At 47.0% G+C, this 21,412-nt stretch overlaps 1 long non-coding RNA gene across 1 annotated transcript; it reads left to right on the top strand.

The window, feature by feature from the left end:
• The first annotated feature begins 7 nt into the window (after positions 1–7).
• LOC149459441 (uncharacterized) lies at positions 8–11,214 on the top strand. The gene is made up of 2 exons (XR_016313283.1): positions 8–121; positions 10,917–11,214. It is a non-coding gene; the product is annotated as an uncharacterized LOC149459441 (long non-coding RNA).
• Positions 11,215–21,412: the final 10,198 nt, after the last annotated feature.

Below are 21,412 nucleotides of genomic sequence, written 5' to 3'. Positions count from 1 at the left end.
CACAACCCCTTAATCCAGTCTTGCATTCCGGCTGCGTATGGCCGTGGACACGCATGCTTACCATCGCTGCCTCCAACATAAATCTCTTCCTGTTACGGTTCCAATAAAGTTTTTCAAATAGGTACAAAAAAAAAAAACTTTGTGTAGACTGTGGTAGTGCTGTGTGCAGTTTGTAAAGTTTTCTTGTGTAATGGAGCATTATTATGATGCTTTAATGTAAATCCAGCCTCTTTGATCAGTCTTTCCCAATGTATAAACATTGTGCAAGCTGTATGTGTGTGATCATACAGAAGGGGGGATGAACTGAAAAAGGATTGGGAATGTTTAGAAATGTTTGAGTAGAATTATAATTATTATACAGTATTTATAACGCACCAATAGTTCTCTCAGTGCTGTATATTACAAAGGGGGACAGAACATGTGACATAACTAGAGATGAGCGAAGAAATGAAAAATTCGATTCGACTGATTCGGCGAATTCGTGGACAATATTCGATTCGAGTCGAATAAATTCGCTGTGAATTTAACTTAAAAAAGGGTGTTTCTAGGCTTCAGAGAGACTTAATATTAGTGCAGAACACTGTACCTTTAATTTAAATGCCCTTGGAGTCTGCTGGGGAAGAGAAATAATACTGTCACTCAGTATGACATGCAGATGAGTGCCGTCGATCTTAGAATCACCGCACACTTCACTCATTTGGCCAGTCACGGGGCCAAAACCAGTGTTTGGAGCCACAGTGTGGCGGTGGAGGCAGCAGCAATGGGAGGCCATTCAGCAACCTATGACAAAATGGAAACCAGCAGGAGTGTGAGGAGACCTGAAAGTGGCACATGGCAGAGTGGGAGCAATGGGAGGCGGTACAGGGACCCAGGTCACACTGTGGGACCAGCATCAGCGTGAACAGGCGGTACGGGGGCCCATGGCCGATTTGACCTCGTTCATCCCATAGTCCTGCCGACTCACGAATAGCGTGGCCTCCTCAAAGGGCCTGAGCAAGCGCAGGTGTCACGCATGAGCTGACAATGGCTGACATCTAAGTTACACAGGGAGTACCTTTATCCGCTTTTAACATCAGGAAATCTGTGATGGCCTTTCGCTGTTCGTAAAGGCGGTCTAACATATGTAGTGTTGAATTCCACCTTGTTGCAATGTCACAGCATGAGGAGTCGGTACGGGGGCCCATGGCAGATTACGTGCCTGGCAGCAGCAATGGGAGGCCCGTAATCTGCCAGCACCCTATCTCAAAAAATTGAACACACCAGCAGTGTGAGGAGACCTCAAAGTGGCACATGGCAGAGTGGGAGCAATGGGAGGCGGTACAGGGACCCAGGTCACACTGTGGGCTCAGCAGCAGCGTGACCAGGCGGTACGGGGGCCCATGGCCGATTTGGGGCCTGGTGGCACCTATGGAAGGCCTGTAATCTGCCAGCAACCTATGACAAAATGGACAACCGCAGGAGTGTGAGGAGATTTCAAAGTGGCAGAGTGGAAGCAATGGGAGGCCGTACAGGGACCCAGGTCACACTGTGGGCTCAGCAGCAGCGTGACCAGGCGGTACGGGGGCCCATGGCCGATTTGGGGCCTGGCGGCACCTATGGGAGGCCTGTAATCTGCCAGCACCCTATGACAAAATGGAACCCTGGGCTGGGGCAGGCAGAACCGCCGTATCTTTATCACGGTTTTCCCAGGCCACTGAATGGCGACGCTGCATATGCTGACGCAACGCTGTAGTCCCAACATGGGCCTACTGGCCACGCTTGACTTTCTGGCCACATAGTCGACATACGGCTACGTTTACTTCCTCGGGCGGCTTGACGAAAAATTGCAACACCGCAGAGTAGGAAACTTTGCCTCCGCTACTCCTCACTGGCTGACTGCTACTTCCTCCGTGCACACCGGCACCACTACTGGCCGTGGTGGTAGGCTGCAGTGGAGCTGGTGCTCTACTCCGTGGCCGTTTGCCTCCACTGACACTGCTGCGACCCTGCTGCCTCCTGGCAGCAGCAATGGGAGGCCGTACAGGGACCCATGAGAGACTCTGGACTTGGCAGCAGCATGAGGAGGCGGTATATAGGGGCCCATGGCAGATTAGGGGCCTGGCAGCAGCTATAGGAGGCCCGTAATCTGCCAGCACCCTATGTCAAAAAATTCAACACACCAGCAGTGTGAGGAGACCTGAAAGTGGCACATGGCAGAGTGTGGCGATGGAGACAGCAGCAATGGGAGGCCGTACAGGGACCCATGAGAGACTCTGGACCTGGCAGCAGCATGAGGAGGCGGTATATAGGGGCCCATGGCAGATTAGGGGCCTGGCAGCAGCTATAGGAGGCCCGTAATCTGCCAGCACCCTATGTCAAAAAATTCAACACACCAGCAGTGTGTGAGGAGACCTGAAAGTGGCACATGTTTGAGGCATGATTCATGGCGGATTTAGTCAGTTGTGTCAGGAACTGGTGGTTTGAAATCCAGACTAATCCACGCCTGATTCATTTTCACAAACGTGAGTCTCTCCACACTTTGGGTGGACAGTCGTGTCCTCCGCGGAGTTACAATACCTCCTGCCGCACTAAACACGCGCTCCGATGCCACGCTACTGGCCGGGCATGACAGCCTTTCAAGGGCAAATTCAGCTAGTTGGGGCCAAAGGTCAAGTTTCGTTGCCCAGTAGTCAAGGGGATTGTCTACCTCGGATGGCAGGGTGCTGTCCAAGTAGGCCCAAGCCTGTTGTTTGAGGTCCTGCTCCAGGTCCACCTGCTGCTGCTGCTGCTGCTGCTGCTGCTGCTGCTGCGGCTGGTTAGTAGTTTCCTCACTGCGCTGGTGAAGAAAGCTACTCATCATCGACTGCAGACTGAGGCAGCCGCTGCTGGTGGAGCTGCCACTGCTCCTACCACCCCACCCCTCCCCTGCTGCCATGGCAGCGGAACGCGAGCGCACAGGGCCCACAGTGTCTGAGGATGGACGTTGGCGCACAAAGGCAGAGACCAACTGACTACATAGGTGGTTTTTATAGTACGTTATTTTGGCCTCCCTCTCAGCAGGTGTGAAAAAGGCCACCATTTTTGAACGGTAGCGAGGGTCCAACAAGGTGGACAGCCAAAAGTCATCCCTCTGTCTGATGGTTATTATTCGGCTGTCGCTACGCAAGCAACCGAGCATGCTATGGGCCATTTGTGCCAAGGAATGCGAGGGACTCCCTGCCTCCATCTCCACAGCATACTGCCACGGTGCGTCTGGGTCCTCTGTCTCCTCCTCCTCCTCTACCAGATGCTCCTGCTCCTCCACTCCTGTCCGCTGAGTGGAAAAACCACCCATTTCACTCATTAATTCCTGAGCACAAATGTCCTCCTCTACCTCCTCCTCTTCTTCCTGTCCTGCCCCCACAGGGGTCATGTGGCGTTGAGATCTGTGCGCCACGTCTACCGCACCCTGACCAGCCATTGTTAACAGCATTTGTTCCAGGACGTGCAACAGAGGAATGACGTCGTTCATCCCATAGTCCTGCCGACTCACGAATAGCGTGGCCTCCTCAAAGGGCCTGAGCAAGCGGCAGGTGTCACGCATGAGCTGCCAATGGCTGACATCGAAGTTACACAGGGGAGTACCTTTATCCGCTTGTAACATCAGGAAATCGGTGATGGCCTTTCGCTGCTCGTAAAGGCGGTCTAACATGTGTAGGGTTGAATTCCACCTTGTTGCAACGTCGCAGATCAGGCGATGATGTGGAATTCCGTTCTGCCGCTGCAGCTCAAGGAGGGTGTGCTTTGCGGTGTAGGAATGGCTGAAATGCATGCAAAGTTTACGTGACATTTTAAGGATGTCTTGCAGTGGGATGGTGGATTTTAGGAACCGCTTGACAACCAGATTGAACACGTGAGCCATGCATGGCGCATGGCACAACCTTCCTTGACGCAGAGCAGACACCATGTTCTTTCCGTTGTCGGTCAACATGGTTCCGATTTTCAGTTTGCGCGGAGACAGCCATCTGTCGATTTCTCTGTTCATTACACTCAGAAGTTCCTCCCCTGTGTGACTACGTTCGCCAAGGCATACCAGGTGCAGAACAGCGTGACACCGTTGCGCCCTGCACATGTGATATGCCGGTCGGGTAATGGGACTTGGCACGGGGGTGGCGGCTGAGGACACGGCGGAAGAAGAGGTGGTAGAGGCGGACATCTTTGCCGGACCAAGGACGTGCAAACGTGGAGGCAAAAGCGGCGTGACCTGTCCAAGTTGCTGGTGCGGCTGTGACGGCACCACGTTCACCCAGTGGGCCGTAAATGACATGTACTGTCCCTGACCGTAGTTACAGCTCCACACGTCGGCGCTGCCGTGCACTTTGGCAGAGACCGACATGCTCAAAGACTGGCCCACCATGTCTTCTACATGTGAATGCAGGGCTGGCACTGCCTTTTTGGCGAAGAAATGACGGCTTGGCACTCTCCACCACGGCGCGGCACAAGCCATCATTTCTCTGAAAGCTGCTGAGTCCACCACTTGGAAAGGGAGGGACTGCAGCACCAGCAACTTGGACAGGAGGACGTTCAGCTTTTGCACCGTCGGGTGCGTGCTCGCAAACTGTTGTCTCTTGGAAACGGATTCCAAGAAAGACTGCTGACGGAATCCGTGAAGAGGAGTAGCAGGAGAAGGAGCATCTGAACGAGCGGAAGATGCCAACGAGCGACAACTCCCCTCAGCAGAGGTGTTGGAGCCTTGACTGGCTGATGGAGGGCGATTGACGTCGGGTGACGGAGCAAGTAACGGAGCGGGTGATGGAGCGGGGGCTGGGGCGGGCAGAACCGCCGTATCTTTATCACGGTTTTCCCAGGCCACCAAATGGCGACGCTGCATATGCTGCCGCAACGCTGTAGTCCCAACATGGGCCCCCTGGCCACGCTTGACTTTCTGGCCACATAGTCGACATACGGCTACGTTTACTTCCTCGGGCGGCTTGACGAAAAAATTGCCACACCGCCGAGTAGGAAACTTTGCCCCCGATACTCCTCACTGGCTGACTGCTGCTTCCTCCGTGCACACCGGCACCACTACTGGCCGTGGTGGTAGGCTGCAGTGGAGCTGGTGCTCTACTCCGTGGCCGTTTGGCTCCACTGACACTGCTTCCACTGACACTGCTGCGACCCTGCTGCTGTCTCCTGGGCAACCCACCGACTGTTTCGCTCACTGCCAAGCTGCCACCCTCTTCTCCTGATGATGCGGAAGAAATTGCCTGATGACGACGAGGCTGCCAAGTGCGATCAACCTCCTCATCATCAAGTAGGGTCTCCGCCTCACTACTAGCCCCCTCAGCTGCGTCTGGGTCAGGAGACAGACCTGTCTCTAGACCGGCTACCGGGCCACTCTCCTCGCCACTACTTCTTCGCCTGGCTGCTGAAAAGGCGGATGTCTCCCCCCGTTCCTGACCGCCCTCTGTTAGCTCTTCCTCACTGTACAGTGGGGCTGAGCCCACAGCATGCGATACTTCGCTTGGTGAGGGAACACCAAAGGACAGGGGCAGGTAGAGGACACGTGATTTCAGTGGGCTTGGTCCCGGGCCATGCCAACTAACGGTTGTGTCTGACGTACCCACCGACCGTTGGCTGTAGGTGTCAGAGGTGACCTGGGAAGAGGAAGACGACCGAGCCAACCAATCGATGACGGCAGGGTTGTCGGTGGAGACACAACCGCTGGATGACACCGGGAGCACTGGCCTCTGGCTGCGAATAGTGCTGCCTCGACCCCTTCCTCTGCTGCCACGTCTGCTCGCTCCTAAAACATTGCCTCCTCTGCCACTCCTCTGCATGTTGTCTGACATACTCTTTAATTCAACGATTCTGTGTTCCTGAGTAACAATTCTGTGTCCCTGAGTAACAATTCTGTGTCTGTCCCTGAGTAACAATTCTGTGGCCCTAAGTAACGGTTCTGTGGCCCTCAGTAACAATTCTGTGTCCCTCAGTAACAATTCTGTGTCTGTCCCTGAGTAACAATTATGTGGCCCTAAGTAACGTTTCTGTGGCCCTCAGTAACAATTCTGTGTCCCCCTGATTAACGTTTATGTGGCCCTAAGTAACGGTTCTGTGGCCCTCAGTAACGGTTCTGTGGCCCTCAGTAACAATTCTGTGTCCCTGATTAACGTTTCTGTGGCCCAAAGTAACGGTTCTGTGGCCCTCAGTAACAATTCTGTGTACCTCAGTAACAATTCTGTGTCTGTCCCTGATTAACGTTTACGTGGCCCTAAGTAACGGTTCTGTGGCCCTCAGTAACAATTCTGTGTCCCTGATTAACGTTTATGTGGCCCTAAGTAACGGTTCTGTGGCCCTCAGTAAAAATTCTGTGTCCCTCAAGAAACAATTCTGTGTCTGTCCGTGAGTAACAATTCTGTGGCCCTAAGTAACGGTTCTGTGGCCCTAAGTAACAATTCTGTGTCCCTGATTAACATTTATGTGGCCCTAAGTAACGGTTCTGTGACCCTCAGTAACAATTCTGTGTCCCTGATTAACGTTTATGTGGCCCTAAGTAACGGTTCTGTGGCCCTCAGTAACAATTCTGTGTACCTCAGTAACAATTCTGTGTCTGTCCCTGATTAACGTTTACGTGGCCCTAAGTAACGGTTCTGTGGCCCTCAGTAACAATTCTGTGTACCTCAGTAACAATTCTGTGTCTGTCCCTGATTAACGTTTACGTGGCCCTAAGTAACGGTTCTGTGGCCCTCAGTAACAATTCTGTGTCCCTGATTAACGTTTCTGTGGCCCTAAGTAACGGTTCTGTGGCCCTCAGTAAAAATTCTGTGTCCCTCAAGAAACAATTCTGTGTCTGTCCGTGAGTAACAATTCTGTGGCCCTAAGTAACGGTTCTGTGGCCCTCAGTAACAATTCTGTGTCCCTGATTAACGTTTATGTGGCCCTAAGTAACGGTTCTGTGGCCCTCAGTAACAATTCTGTGTCCCTGATTAACGTTTATGTGGCCCTAAGTCACGGTTCTGTGGCACTCATTAAAAATTCTGTGTCCCTCAAGAAACAATTCTGTGTCTGTCCGTGAGTAACAATTCTGTGGCCCTAAGTAACGGTTCTGTGGCCCTCAGTAACAATTCTGTGTCCCTGATTAACGTTTATGTGGCCCTAAGTAACGGTTCTGTGGCCCTCAGTAACAATTCTGTGTCCCCGATTAACGTTTCTGTGGCCCTAAGTAACGGTTCTGTGGCCCTCAGTAACAATTCTGTGTCCCTGAGTAACAATTCTGTGTCTGTCCGAGTAACAATTCTGTGGCCCTAAGTAACAGTTCTGTGGCCCTCAGTAACAATTCTGTGTCCCTGAGTAACAATTCTGTGGCCCTAAGTAACGGTTCTGTGGCCCTCAGTAACAATTCTGTGTCCCTGTGTAACAATTCTGTGTCTGTGCGAGTAACAATTCTGTGGCCCTAAGTAACGGTTCTGTGGCCCTCAGTAACAATTCTGTGTCCCTGAGTAACAATTCTGTGTCTGTGCGAGTAACAATTCTGTGGCTCTAAGTAACAGTTCTGTGGCCCCCAGTAACAGTTCTGTGTCCCTGAGTAACAATTCTGTGTCTGTGCGAGTAACAATTCTGTGGCCCTAAGTAACAGTTCTGTGGCCCTCAGTAACAATTCTGTGTCCCTGAGTAACAATTCTGTGGCCCTAAGTAACGGTTCTGTGGCCCTCAGTAACAATTCTGTGTCCCTGTGTAACAATTCTGTGTCTGTGCGAGTAACAATTCTGTGGCCCTCAGTAACAGTTCTGTGTCCCTGAGTAACAATTCTGTGTCTGTGCAAGTAACAATTCTGTGGCCCTAAGTAACAGTTCTGTGGCCCTCAGTAACAGTTCTGTGTCCCTGAGTAACAATTCTGTGTCTGTGCGAGTAACAATTCTGTGGCCCTAAGTAACAGTTCTGTGGCCCTCAGTAACAATTCTGTGGCCCTAAGTAACAGTTCTGTGGCCCTCAGTAACAATTCTGTGTCCCTGTGTAACAATTCTGTGTCTGTGCGAGTAACAATTCTGTGGCCCTAAGTAACAGTTCTGTGGCCCTCAGTAACAGTTCTGTGTCCCTGAGTAACAGTTCTGTGTCTGTGCGAGTAACAATTCTGTGGCCCTAAGTAACAGTTCTGTGGCCCTCAGTAACAATTCTGTGTCCCTGAGTAACAATTCTGTGGCCCTAAGTAACGGTTCTGTGGCCCTCAGTAACAATTCTGTGTCCCTGTGTAACAATTCTGTGTCTGTGCGAGTAACAATTCTGTGGCCCTAAGTAACGGTTCTGTGGCCCTCAGTAACAATTCTGTGTCCCTGAGTAACAATTCTGTGTCTGTGCGAGTAACAATTCTGTGGCCCTAAGTAACAGTTCTGTGGCCCCCAGTAACAGTTCTGTGTCCCTGAGTAACAATTCTGTGTCTGTGCGAGTAACAATTCTGTGGCCCTAAGTAACAGTTCTGTGGCCCTCAGTAACAATTCTGTGTCCCTGAGTAACAATTCTGTGGCCCTAAGTAACGGTTCTGTGGCCCTCAGTAACAATTCTGTGTCCCTGTGTAACAATTCTGTGTCTGTGCGAGTAACAATTCTGTGGCCCTAAGTAACAGTTCTGTGGCCCTCAGTAACAGTTCTGTGTCCCTGAGTAACAATTCTGTGTCTGTGCGAGTAACAATTCTGTGGCCCTAAGTAACAGTTCTGTGGCCCTCAGTAACAGTTCTGTGTCCCTGAGTAACAATTCTGTGTCTGTGCGAGTAACAATTCTGTGGCCCTAAGTAACAGTTCTGTGACCCTCAGTAACAATTCTGTGGCCCTAAGTAACGGTTCTGTGGCCCTCAGTAACAATTCTGTGTTCCTGTGTAACAATTCTGTGTCTGTGCGAGTAACAATTCTGTGGCCCTAAGTAACAGTTCTGTGGCCCTCAGTAACAGTTCTGTGTCCCTGAGTAACAATTCTGTGTCTGTGCGAGTAACAGTTCTGTGGCCCTAAGTAACAGTTCTGTGGCCCTCAGTAACAATTCTGTGTCCCTGAGTAACAATTCTGTGTCTGTGCGAGTAACAATTCTGTGGCCCTAAGTAACAGTTCTGTGGCCCTCAGTAACAATTCTGTGGCCCTAAGTAACGGTTCTGTGGCCCTCAGTAACAATTCTGTGTCCCTGTGTAACAATTCTGTGTCTGTGCGAGTAACACTTCTGTGGCCCTAAGTAACAGTTCTGTGGCCCTCAGTAACAGTTCTGTGTCCCTGAGTAACAATTCTGTGTCCCTGTGTAACAATTCTGTGTCTGTGCGAGTAACAATTCTGTGGCCCTAAGTAACAGTTCTGTGGCCCTCAGTAACAGTTCTGTGTCCCTGAGTAACAATTCTGTGTCTGTGCGAGTAACAATTCTGTGGCCCTAAGTAACAGTTCTGTGGCCCTCAGTAACAGTTCTGTGTCCCTGAGTAACAATTCTGTGTCTGTGCGAGTAACAATTCTGTGGCCCTAAGTAACAGTTCTGTGGCCCTCAGTAACAATTCTGTGGCCCTAAGTAACGGTTCTGTGGCCCTCAGTAACAATTCTGTGTCCCTGAGTAACAATTCTGTGGCCCTAAGTAACGGTTCTGTGGCCCTCAGTAAGAATTCTGTGTCCCTGTGTAACAATTCTGTGTCTGTGCGAGTAACAATTCTGTGGCCCTAAGTAACGGTTCTGTGGCCCTCAGTAACAATTCTGTGTCCCTGAGTAACAATTCTGTGTCTGTGTGAGTAACAATTCTGTGGCCCTAAGTAACAGTTCTGTGGCCCTCAGTAACAATTCTGTGTCTGTCCCTGAGTAACAATTCTGTGGCCCTAACTAAAGTTTCTGTGGCCCTAAGTAACAGTTCTGTGGCCCTAACTAAAGTTTCTGTGGCCCTAAGTAACAATTCTCTGGCACTCAGTAACAATTCTGTCTGTCCCTGAGTAACAATTCTGTGGCCCTAATAACGTTTCTGTGGCCCTAAGTAACAGTTCTGTGGCCCTCAGTAACAATTCTGTGTCTGTCCCTGAGTAACAATTCTGTGGCCCTAACTAAAGTTTCTGTGGCCCTAAGTAACAATTCTCTGGCACTCAGTAACAATTCTGTCTGTCCCTGAGTAACAATTCTGTGGCCCTAATAACGTTTCTGTGGCCCTAAGTAACAATTCTCTGGCACTCAGTAACAATTCTGTCTGTCCCTGAGTAAGAATTCTGTGGCCCTAACTAGCGTTTCTTTGTCCCTAAGTAACGATTCTGTGGCCCTCATTAACAATTCTGTGTCCCTGAGTAATGGTTCTCTGTCCCTAAGTAACGTTTCTCTGTCCCTAACTCTGTCCCTAATACAGAGCGGTCTGCCTCTGTTCAATGACTGCAGGCAAATGAAGAATTCCAAAATGGCCGCTATTTATAGCTCGACCATTACACAGTGCTGGCTGGCTGGCTGCTGATTGGCTGATGCAATCACATGTCATTGAGGAATGCATTATGGGTCAGCGCGCCTTGTCTGCGCGCCTTCCCAGACATCCCCGCTCCGTCGCCGCACATGTCCGCCGCCATTTTCGGAAAAATTTCGATTCGCGCGTCCGAAGTAGGCTATTTTTCGGATTCGGCGCGAATCGAAATTTTTCCGATATTCGACTCGAATTCCACTTCGGCTACTTCGATTCGCTCATCTCTAGACATAACAACAACAATACAATGCAAAACATGAGGGGATCGAGGACCCTGCTCTTTTGAGCTTACAATCTAGGAGAATTGAGGCCCATTTCACATGGGCATTCCATCAGTTGACGGTAGGGTTGCCACATCATCTCTTTAACCACTTGCCCTCCAGAGGATTTATGCTGGCTATAGACGGGTCGAAAATCAGCCGAATTTCGCACCGTTAGTGGGTTAATTGGTCGGCTGTTTTTCGGGGTTATTGCACATTTTTTTAACGGTCATGTTGGAAAATTTGCAGCTGATTTTCACGATCTTCCCGGCAATGATGGGCAAATCGGTCGATCGTTTTACCGATAAAAAAATCTGCGCATGACCCGTGACCTGTAAGAAAAAGAAGAAGAAAAAGAAGAAGAAATTTTATTCTGCTAAAGTAAATCGATCAAAGGAATGGGAGACACCTGAATCCTTCCTACGAACTGGAAGTCCAGTACGCTATTATATTTTATATGAAAAAGTCTTGCGGTTGCAACAAATGTATCCATTTGTGTCCAAATAAAAACATCTGTATCCAAATAAAAACATTGCAATCCAAATAATGTATTTGTATTGCTGTCACATTGTATGGTGTGCTCCCCTGTCTCTGTCTAATGCCAGCCATAGATGGGTCGAAAATCGGCCGATTTTTCTAACGTTGGTGGTAACATCGGCCGATCGAACGACCGATTTTTCATTTTAAAAAAAAAAAAATCGGCCGATTTTCGACCTGTCTGTGGCCTGCTTTTCCCTCCTTCCTGACCAGGCCATTTTTTGTGATACGGTGCTGCAGTACTTTGACAATTGCGCAGTCATACAACGCTGCACTCAAATTAAATGTATATCCTTTTTTCCGCACAAATAGAGCTTTCTTTCAGTGGTATTTGATCGACTCTGTGGTTTTTATTTTTTGTAAACAAAAAATAGACCAGCAATTTTGAGAAAAAAAACATTTTTTACTTTTTGCTATTAAACATGTCCAGTAAAAAAGTTAAAAAAAATCAAATTTCGTCATAAATTTAAGCCAAAATGTATTCTGCTACATGTCTTTGCTAAAAAAAAATCCCAATATGTGTAAATTAATTGGTTTACGTGAAAGTTATAGTGTCTACAAATGGCGGTATATGTACTAGAATTTTTTGGGTTTTTTTTACTAGTAATGGCGGCAATCAGCGACTTATAGCGGGACTGCAGCAGGCATTCTGACACTGAGGGGAACTGACTTGGTGTCACTGACATCCCCAGTGACACCAATACAGTGATCAATGCTAATAAAAAGCACTGACACTGTACTAATGGCACTGGAGAGGAAGGGGCAGGTGGGGCGATCAAAGGGTTTCACAGTGTGCTGTGTGAATGCTTTCCACTGTAAGCACACTGCTTTGTATGGCTCCATGCAGAGCCATACAAAGCAGTGTGCATGAGCGACAGGGGAGAGACCTGTGTTGGTTATACACAGGTCTCTCCCCTGTCTGAGTTACTCGGCAATCATTGGGTGCCAGTGAGAAATCACCAGCCAGGACCTGGTGATTGATAGCCAAGGCCGTGAGCCCCCTACCCAGAGCTGCAAAATCACATATATTTACATGTTTTTGCACACCTGTGCCACCTTGTAGCAGTATTTCTGCAATAGCGCGGCGCAGAAGTGGTTAAAACCGAACACATATTATTATTGTTATTATACAGGATTTATATAGAGCCAACAGTTTGCGCAGCACTTTACAAAACGAAGGTAGACATTACATTTACAATATAATTTGGAACAAGAGGAATCAGAGGGCCCTGCTCTTTAGAGATTACAATCTAAGAGGAAGGGTTGAGTGACACAAAAGGTAATAGCTGTGGGGGATGGAGCTGATGGAAGAAATAAAAAGCAGTTTACTAGCTAGAAGCAGGATAGGCTTCTTTAACCTCCTTAGCGGTTATCCCGAGTGTAGCTTGGGGTAAAATTTCAATATCAAGAGCGGTAACCCCGAGCTACACTCGGGCTTACCATGTGGCATTGCTCAGGGGGTCCCTGCAGCACTTAACTTGTCCTTCGCTCCCGCGATGTGTCCCCTGCAGCGTCCCCGGCCATCTCTTCCGGCCGATGCCGGCTTCCGTGTTCCGGTCCCTGTGACGTCGGGACGTACGGGCGCCGGAACCAGCGGGAAATTTTTAAAAAATTTCATTTTTGTTGTCATTGCTGTTTCAATGCATTTCACATACATTTTGTCCCTACTGCTTTGTCCTGTGCCCTGCCTGCATTTTGAATGTTCTTTCTGCCTGAAAACTTAGAAAAATCCATGGCGTCCAAAAAGAGTCCCTTTACGTCAAAAGTGGTTTTAGAACAGCGATAGTAAATCAGAACCACTTGCAGAATTGAGTGATAATGATTCGTGGGGGAATTCGTCATCAGACACTGAAAACGATTTTGCGACTTTGCTCAGCGATGTGCAAATTTGCCTCTGTATTTCAAATTTCAGTGTTTTTGGTTTGATTATATTATTGAATTAAATTTATTATTATTATATTATTATTTTTTATGATTATTTATTAAATTATAATTTATGATTTCGTGTTTCAAGTTTTATCATATCCGAAATGTTTACTAGACTCTTGTTCGTACAGATTTCAGTGAGTTATTCCTAAAAATTACAGCCTACAATAAAAAACTACATATTTCCATGCAACAAAATGGTACCGCTTTCAGCACAAAAAATCGGAAAGAATCATACCGCCGAGGAGGTTAAAGAGAAGAGTTTTCAGGGATCGTGTAAAGGTGGATAGATTAGGAGATATTCTGACATATTGGGGTAGGGAGGTCCATAGGATGGGAGAAGCTTGGAAGAAGTCTTGGAGGCAAGCATGGGAGGAGGTTACATGGGAACTAGAGAGAAGAAGGTCTTGGGAGGTTTGAAGAGAGCGGTTTGGTTTTATCAATTCAATACATGGCACTTTTACCCCCTTCCTGCCCAAGCCAGCGTTCAGAGCTGTTGCACCTTGACTATTACAGTTGTGTCCAAAATTATTCAACCCCCAATGCTGTAAAGGGGTTTAGGGACTATAGTGTACATTTGGAATTGTATTCAGAATCAAATCCTACAAGGACGTTGTAACTACCCAAATGCAACTAAAATGACATCAATTGTTTATGTAATACAGTAGTAAATGGTTCTTATGTGGTTTCTTCATTGCCACAATTATTCAACCCCTTAAAGACTACCACTCTGAAGAACAGAGGTTCATACAGGTGCTTTCCATCAGGTATTGAAAACACCTGTGGATGTCACCGAGCAGCAATCAAGCATAATAAGCACCAATTAGGCAGCTTTAAAATGACTGTGATACTCAGCTCCTTCTAGACATTTACTGGTGTGGTTACAAACATGGTGAAGGCAAGAGAATGGTCCAGGAAGACAAGAGAAGAGGTGATTTCTCTTCACAGGAAGGGCAATGGCTATAAGAAGATTGCAAAGATGTTAAACATACCAAGAGACACCTTAGGAAGCATCATTCGCAAATTCAAGGCAAAGGGCACTGTTGAAACGCTACCTGGTCGTGGCAGAAAGAAGATGCTGACTTCGACTGCTGTGCGCTACCTGAAGCGTAGAGTGGAGAGAAGTCCCCGTGTGACTGCTGAGGAACTGAGAAAAGATTTGTCAGATGTGGGTACAGAAGTTTCAGCCCAGACAATAAGACGCACACTGCGTAATGAAGGCCTCCGTGCCAGAACTCCCAGGCGTACCCCCTTGCTGTCTCCAAAGAATAAGAAGAGTCGACTGCAGTATGCCAAAAGCCATGTGGACAAACCACAAAAGTTGTGGGATAGTGTTCTGTGGACTGATGAAACAAAATTAGAACTGTTTGGGCCCATGGATCAACGCTATGTTTGGAGGAGGAAGAACAAGGCCTATGATGAAAAGAACACCTTGCCTACTGTGAAGCATGGTGGAGGGTCAATCATGCTTTGGGGCTGTTTTGCTTCTGCAGGTACAGGGAAGCTTCAGCGTGTGCAAGGTACCATGAATTCTCTTCAGTACCAGGAGATATTGGATGGAAACGTGATGCAGTCCGTCACACACCTGAGGCTTGGGAGACGTTGGACCTTTCAACAGGACAATGATCCCAAGCATACCTCCAAGTCCACTAGAGCATGGTTGCAGAGGAAAGGCTGGAACATTTTGGAGTGGCCATCGCAGTCACCAGACTTAAATCCGATTGAGAACCTCTGGTGGGACTTAAAGAAAGCAGTTGCAGTGCGCAAGCCTAAGAATGTGACTGAACTGGAGGCCTTTGCCCATGAAGAATGGGCGAAGATACCCGTAGATCGCTGCAAGACACTTGTGTCAAGCTATGCTTCACGTTTAAAAGCTGTTATAACTGTAAAAGGATGCTGTACTAAGTACTAAGATTGAATGTCACTTGGGGGTTGAATAAAACTGATAATGCTGTGAGCACAGAAAAGACATTTGTGGTTATTTCATTATAACTGTTATGTTATATTTGTCTGACCTACAAGTGCCTCTTTAATGTAAATGTAAGCAAGATGACTGAATGATCAAAAGCAATGTCAAACTGGCCAAAACACTCAATTTCAGTGGGGGTTGAATAATTTTGGACACAACTGTACATGGTCATTCAATGCCGTACCAAAACTAAATTTTTATCATTTTATTCACACAAATAGAGCTTTCTTTTGGTGGTGTGTAATCATCACTGAGTTTTCTTTTTTTTGCTAAATGAACAAAAATTGACTGAAAATTTTGAAATAAAACATTTTCTTTATCGTACATCACGGGACACAAAGCAGGCCATAAAAATGACTATGTGGGTTATATGCCACCTATAGGTGACTGAACACTGGCCGACCAATCAAACAGGAAGTCATCACCCATATAACCCCTCCTACACAGGAAGTACTCAGTTTTTTTTCCGTGTCTGTAAGGTGGATGTTCACTGAACATGTGCTGCATGTGCTCTGTCAAGCATACTGGGAGGTCTGGTCTACTGAGATCAAGGGCCTCAATCAAATCCATTTGAAAAGCTGTTAGCCAAAATGGATGGTACCCGAGCCTCACTGGATAAGGAGAAGAATCCTTAGGGTTTGCCTGTACAGTTTGATCTGACCAAGGTGCTTCTGGTAGGGTGCTATACAGGTCCAAGGAAGTACCCCCCATTTTAAAAGGGGGACCGAGTCCTTCAGGGTCTTTAGGTCAAGGCCCCCCTTGATGGTCCTTGGTCCTTGACTAAAAGTTCAGGAGCCTGCAGCAGGATTGGTAAGTGTTCCTCAGAAACAAAATATATATACTGTATATGTAAATGCAGAGGAATGTGCTATAGAGGACTGGGAAGACCACCAGGGAGAGTACTTCTTTTTTTGCCTGTACTTGCCTGTAATACATATTTTTGGCCACTTGAGGGAGTCTGTTGCAGTAGAGACCACGTGGGCGCACAAGTGCGCGTGTGGCAGGAGCATGCACACCCAGTGGGAACGCATGTACAGCAGCAGCAGGAGGAGGAAGTCAGCCATATTGTTTACATAGAAAACTGCCTGTGAACTGCTGCAGCTGCCACTACCTCTGCTGCTACTGCTGCTGGACTCTGAAGGGATGACCAGGACACAGGGCAGGTTATTCTAAGGGCACGTGAGTATTTCCCAGGGAGGGTTGTGTATGTGCTACCTCCCTTTTTTCAGTAGACTGCATTGGAGTGTGTTGCTTCATTTAAGCAGGTTTATTGTGAATGCTGTGTTTTGATTAAATTCTTACACAGTTCTTGTGATGCTAGTGGAGGAAATGTCATCAAGAAAGCAGTGTGGGGGAGGCACAGCAGGAAGGCAAATGGAGCCTAGTCGAAGTTCTGCTGAGGACAACAGGGGCAACAGGTCAATCTGAGCCTCTACGTTTGTCCGGCATGGTGGCTACTACCGGTGCGTCTGCTTCAGTGTACATAACTAAGGAGGATCTTGCAAGACAAGATTGCTGGGATGGTTGCGTTGGTGGCTCAAGCGGGTAAGAAGTGGGAAAGATCCCCTTCTTTGAACCCACTAGTCTTTGAAGAAGAGTGGGTGGAACCTGAGGATGAAGATGTGGTAGAGGATCTTGAAGAGGGTCAGGCAATTGATTATCTGTCAGAGGAGTCACAGCCTGATGAGAAGCAGGGGGTTTCTGTTTCTCAATCACAAAGGTTATTATTTAAGACCCTCACTGATCTGGTCCAATCGGGTTTCAAGTTACCCCCAGTAGAGGCAGCTGAGGTCTCTTATTCCTCATTGGTCTCATTAAAGCCACCTCAAAGTATTCAGATGTTTCTGGTGCACCCTGTTTTAGAGCAAGTTATGTATCCTGACTGGGAGCACCCAGACAGAGTTTTTTGTTCCGCCTAAAAAATTCTCCCTTCTGTAATCCTATGGAGGAGAAGTTTGTTAGAAAGTGGGACATGTCGGGAGTAAACGCATCTGTGGCTTCCCTAAATGAGCATTTAACTTACTCTGTGGATAATGCCCTGGTGTTTAAGGATCCGGCAGATAAAAAATTAGAATTGCTCCCTAAAGCTTCCTTTTCCCTGGCAGGGGCTGCCGCACAACCAGCATTTGCTGCTATCAGTATCTGTCAGAGTCTTAATGATCGTGTTAAACGGGTGGGTAAACAACCATCTATTTTGGAGGAGGCTGTGGATTTGGCAGATTTATCACAGGCCTTGTGCTTTGTAGTTGATGTCCTTAAAGACTCGATTCAGCAGATCTCTTGCATGTCAGTACACATGCATAGGGTCCTGTGGTTAATGAGCTGGACAGTGGAACTACCGTGCAAAAGATTGTTGGCAAGTTTTCCCTTTCATTGAGAACGTTTGTTTGGGGAGGACCTAGACAAGTATATCCAGAAGATCTCAGGGGGAAAAAGTACACTTTTACCCGTTAAGAGAAAGTCCAAACCCCCGGCTTTAAGGGGCTAGGCACTTCAGTGGTTGGTGCTTCTTCCGTTAGGTAAGCATTTCACTATACACAGGGCTCTGCGTCTAGGGGAAAGTTTCAGGGCCAGAAGAAACCCTGGGTGTAGAAGCCCACCAGGTCAGATTCTAAGTCAGCTTCATTATGAAAGAGCGCCCCCCACTCATTTTTTTTTAGAGATCTGGGAAGAGCTGATCCAGGACAAGTGGGTCACTGCTACAGTTGCTCATGGGTACAAACTGGAGTTTAGGGGAAATCTTCCACTCTGTTTCTTAAGGTCCAATGTATCCACGAATCCATTGAGAAGGAAATCTTTGTTTCTGGCACTCGACTGGCTGGTGTCCCAGTGCGTGATTGTGGAGGTTCCAGCAGACGAAAGGTTCCAGGGATTTTATTCAAACCTATTCACAATTCAAAAGCCAAATGGGGATGTAAGATCTATTCTAGACTTAAAGGGCTGAACCGGTTCCTAAAGATTCGTTCATTTTGGATGGAGTCAGTCCATTCAGTAGTCACATCTTTACAAGAGGGAGACTTTCTAGCATCCATAGACATCAAGGACGCATACCTGCATGTGCCAATATTTCCAGCTCATCAAAGGTTTCTGCGGTTTGAGAGAAACTTGACATTGTCAATACATGGCCCTATGTCAGGGACCGCCGCGGCTCATTCCCCGGTGCACGTGCACTAGCGGCGGCTCACGCCGGGACACAAGCACCAGGTCCCTGAGAGATCAGTTTCGGAGTTTGAGGCGCAGAAAGTATCCTTCCATTCGTCTCTGCATGAGGTTAATGAGGAAGATAATATCCTCATCTGAGGCAGTGCCCTTTGGGCAGTTCCACTCAAGGCTTTTGCAGAGGAATACTCTGTTGGCATAGAACAAAAAGATTCCAGTGTGACGATCACGGCATCAGACCCCTGACCTTCTCACCAAACTCGTGAACGAAGGACTAGCCAATCTAAAACCGCGATGTCACGTGCGTAACAATGCCACACCCAGCTGCACCCTGCACAACGATTTTCCAGCTAATTGGACAGCAATCGATGTACCAGCAGCCTGGGAGCGATTGTTACTGGGTCAGGTTAATTACCCAATTAACCCTTCACACTGCCACCTCCTTTTTGTACAGAGAAAGAGGAAACTCGGCAATCTCAGCAATAACACTATAATGGTTGAGATAATCATCTGTATAGCACGATCACCACAGACAGGTTATACAGAGGGTTAAACAAACACAGTAGCTCTCTTTTAGAGGCAGGAATTCGTAAATTGCATTAACGAGCTATAGAAACAGTTCAACACTTTCAGAAAGAAAGATTTATTACTAAAAGGTCAAAAGGGTGCATTAAAAATATTTACAGAAAAAGATGTAACCAATATATATATAAATATACAGAGAACAATAGCACAGCAAAGAGGTAACAAGAAAGGAGGATAAAGGATTAAAATACTTGCTAATCAGCCTGAGGTTAAGCAGATCAAGTTTCAGAGCAAAAGGGCACGTCTCCCAAGTTGGTTCTGATGTTAAACGGGAGAATTCTTCAACTTAACTTCTCTTAGGCCTGACAGCCCATTTTGTAGTCCCCCAGCAGGGGGTGTCTCTAAAGCCAAGGACCAATGCCTCGTTTAGGGAGGGATCATCTGGGCAGATACCTAAACTAGAGCCAAAATCTCTCATAGTTCATATTTTGCTCATAACTTTCCTTATGCAAAAGTGACATTCCACCCGTGGGTAGATTACTATGCAGACGTATCTGAGGAACGGTTAGATATGATATATGAAATACATATTTGAAGGGTTCAAGAGATGTCATTTTCTGCTGTCCTAGGTATTCCAGTCAGGGAGTGTGACCTATCAAACTGTTTGTCTTCTCATGGCCAATCTGAAGATATACCTGGTTTTTATTTAAGTCTCTCATATTCCAAGATATGAGACATAGGGAAAAAATGGATTTTAAAAGTGTTATCTAGTCTCTACTCCTCTGGAATGTGTTTGAACTCAGGGGAAGGCTTGGGTTATCTTTTACGATGTGCTAGATTGCACAGGTTCTTTGGACAGCGAGGCCCCAGCTTCCTTGGGGGTTTTATAGCTTTGGGCTTCCTGCTGTGCTCTGGCCTCCTGTGACACTGCCAACACACAGGCCATATGTCACTGTGGCTGAACAGAGAGGAAGGATGAGAATGAGGGGGATATGTTTGTACAAGATGGAGGATCCTTTTCCAAGATGGAGATTGGAGCCAAAATGGTTAAACCGCATACATCTCTGTGGGCATGGTTGCTACATCCAGCACTGGATTACGGGACAGACTAAAACATTTAATGTGAAAATGGCTTAATGTAGCTTAACGTGTAATAAACTGCCTAAATCTCAATCAATTGACTTCAAACTTTGCACAGCCCAAGTTCTCAACATCCCAAACATGTCCTAGAAGTTTCATAGATTTCAGCCTTCCACAAAGAAAATGGGGGACATTAAGCTTGTTTTTTGGGGAGCTTAATGTAGCTTAACGTACAAAAAAGAGCTTAGATGTTGCCCAATTTCCCCCAAACTTCATGCATTAGAATACTCTATCAATGGCAACATATTCTGAAAATTTCAGATCATTTGGTTAATCACACCAAAAGTTATTCACATTAAGCTATATTTTACAGTGCTAAAACATTTCATGTGAACAGCTTAATGTAAAAAGAGCTTAACGCACCATAATGTGCCTAAACCTCAATCAATTGACTTTGCACAGCCCAAGTTCCCAACTTACCAAACATGTCCTAGAAGTTATATAGATTTCAGCCTTCCACAAAGAAAATGGGAGACATTAAGCTTGTTTTTTGGGAAGCTTAATGTGGCTTAATGTACAAAAAAGAGCTTAGATGTTGACCAATTTCCCCCAAACTTCACACAATAGAAGACTCTATCTATGGCAACATATTCTGAAAATTTCGGGTAATTTGGTAAATCACACCAAAAATTATTCACATTAAGCTATATTTTACAGTGCTAGAACATTTAATGTGAACAGTTTAATGTAAAAAGAGCTTAACGTACCATAATGTGCCTAAATCTCAATCAATTGACTTGAAACTTTGCACAGCCCAAGTTCTCAACATCCCAAACATGTCCTAGAAGTTTCATAGATTTCAGCCTTCCACTAAGAAAATGGGGGACATTAAGCTTGTTTTTTGGGGAGCTTAATGTAGCTTAATGTGCAAAAAAGAGCTTAGATGTTGACCAATTTCCCCCAAACTTCACAAAATACAAGAATCTACATCACGGGTACTGAATTAAAATTCATGGAGGTCCAGTTGTTAATAGTTTCTGCAGAGGTCCGAATCTCATTTTTCTTCTTTGACTCAGGTCTTTAACGTCACATCCCCTTTTCAATTAATGTCCTCAGTCCACCTTTTCCAGTCACACCCCTCTTTACATCACAACCCCCTTTCACATCAGAGCCCCCAACATTACAGCCACGCTTACATCACATCCCCCTTGCAATCAAAGACCCCTCCCTCACATCACAGTCGCCTTTGCAATCATAACCCCCCACATCACAGCTCACCCCCTCTTGACATCACAGCCCTCCTCCTCACATCACAAACCCTTCATATCACAGCCCCCCTTTCACATTACAGCTCCCCCATCTTACATCACAGCCCACCATATCACAGCTCCACATCTCGCATCAAAGCTCCCCCTTCTCATATCACAGCCCGTCATAGCACAGCTCCCCCTCCCGCATCACAGCTTCCCCTTCTCACATCACAGCCCCCCATAGCACAGCTTCTCCCTCTCACATTATTGCCCCCCTCTCACAAATCTTCATATCACGG

This window comes from Staurois parvus, unplaced genomic scaffold (genome assembly GCF_062004578.1).
Source record: "Staurois parvus isolate SC_StPar_1 unplaced genomic scaffold, SC_StPar_1.0 ptg000261l, whole genome shotgun sequence".
Classification (NCBI taxonomy): Eukaryota; Metazoa; Chordata; class Amphibia; order Anura; family Ranidae; genus Staurois; species Staurois parvus.
Note: the sequence above shows the minus strand (reverse complement) of the source record. Positions and strands in the feature narration are given on the sequence as shown.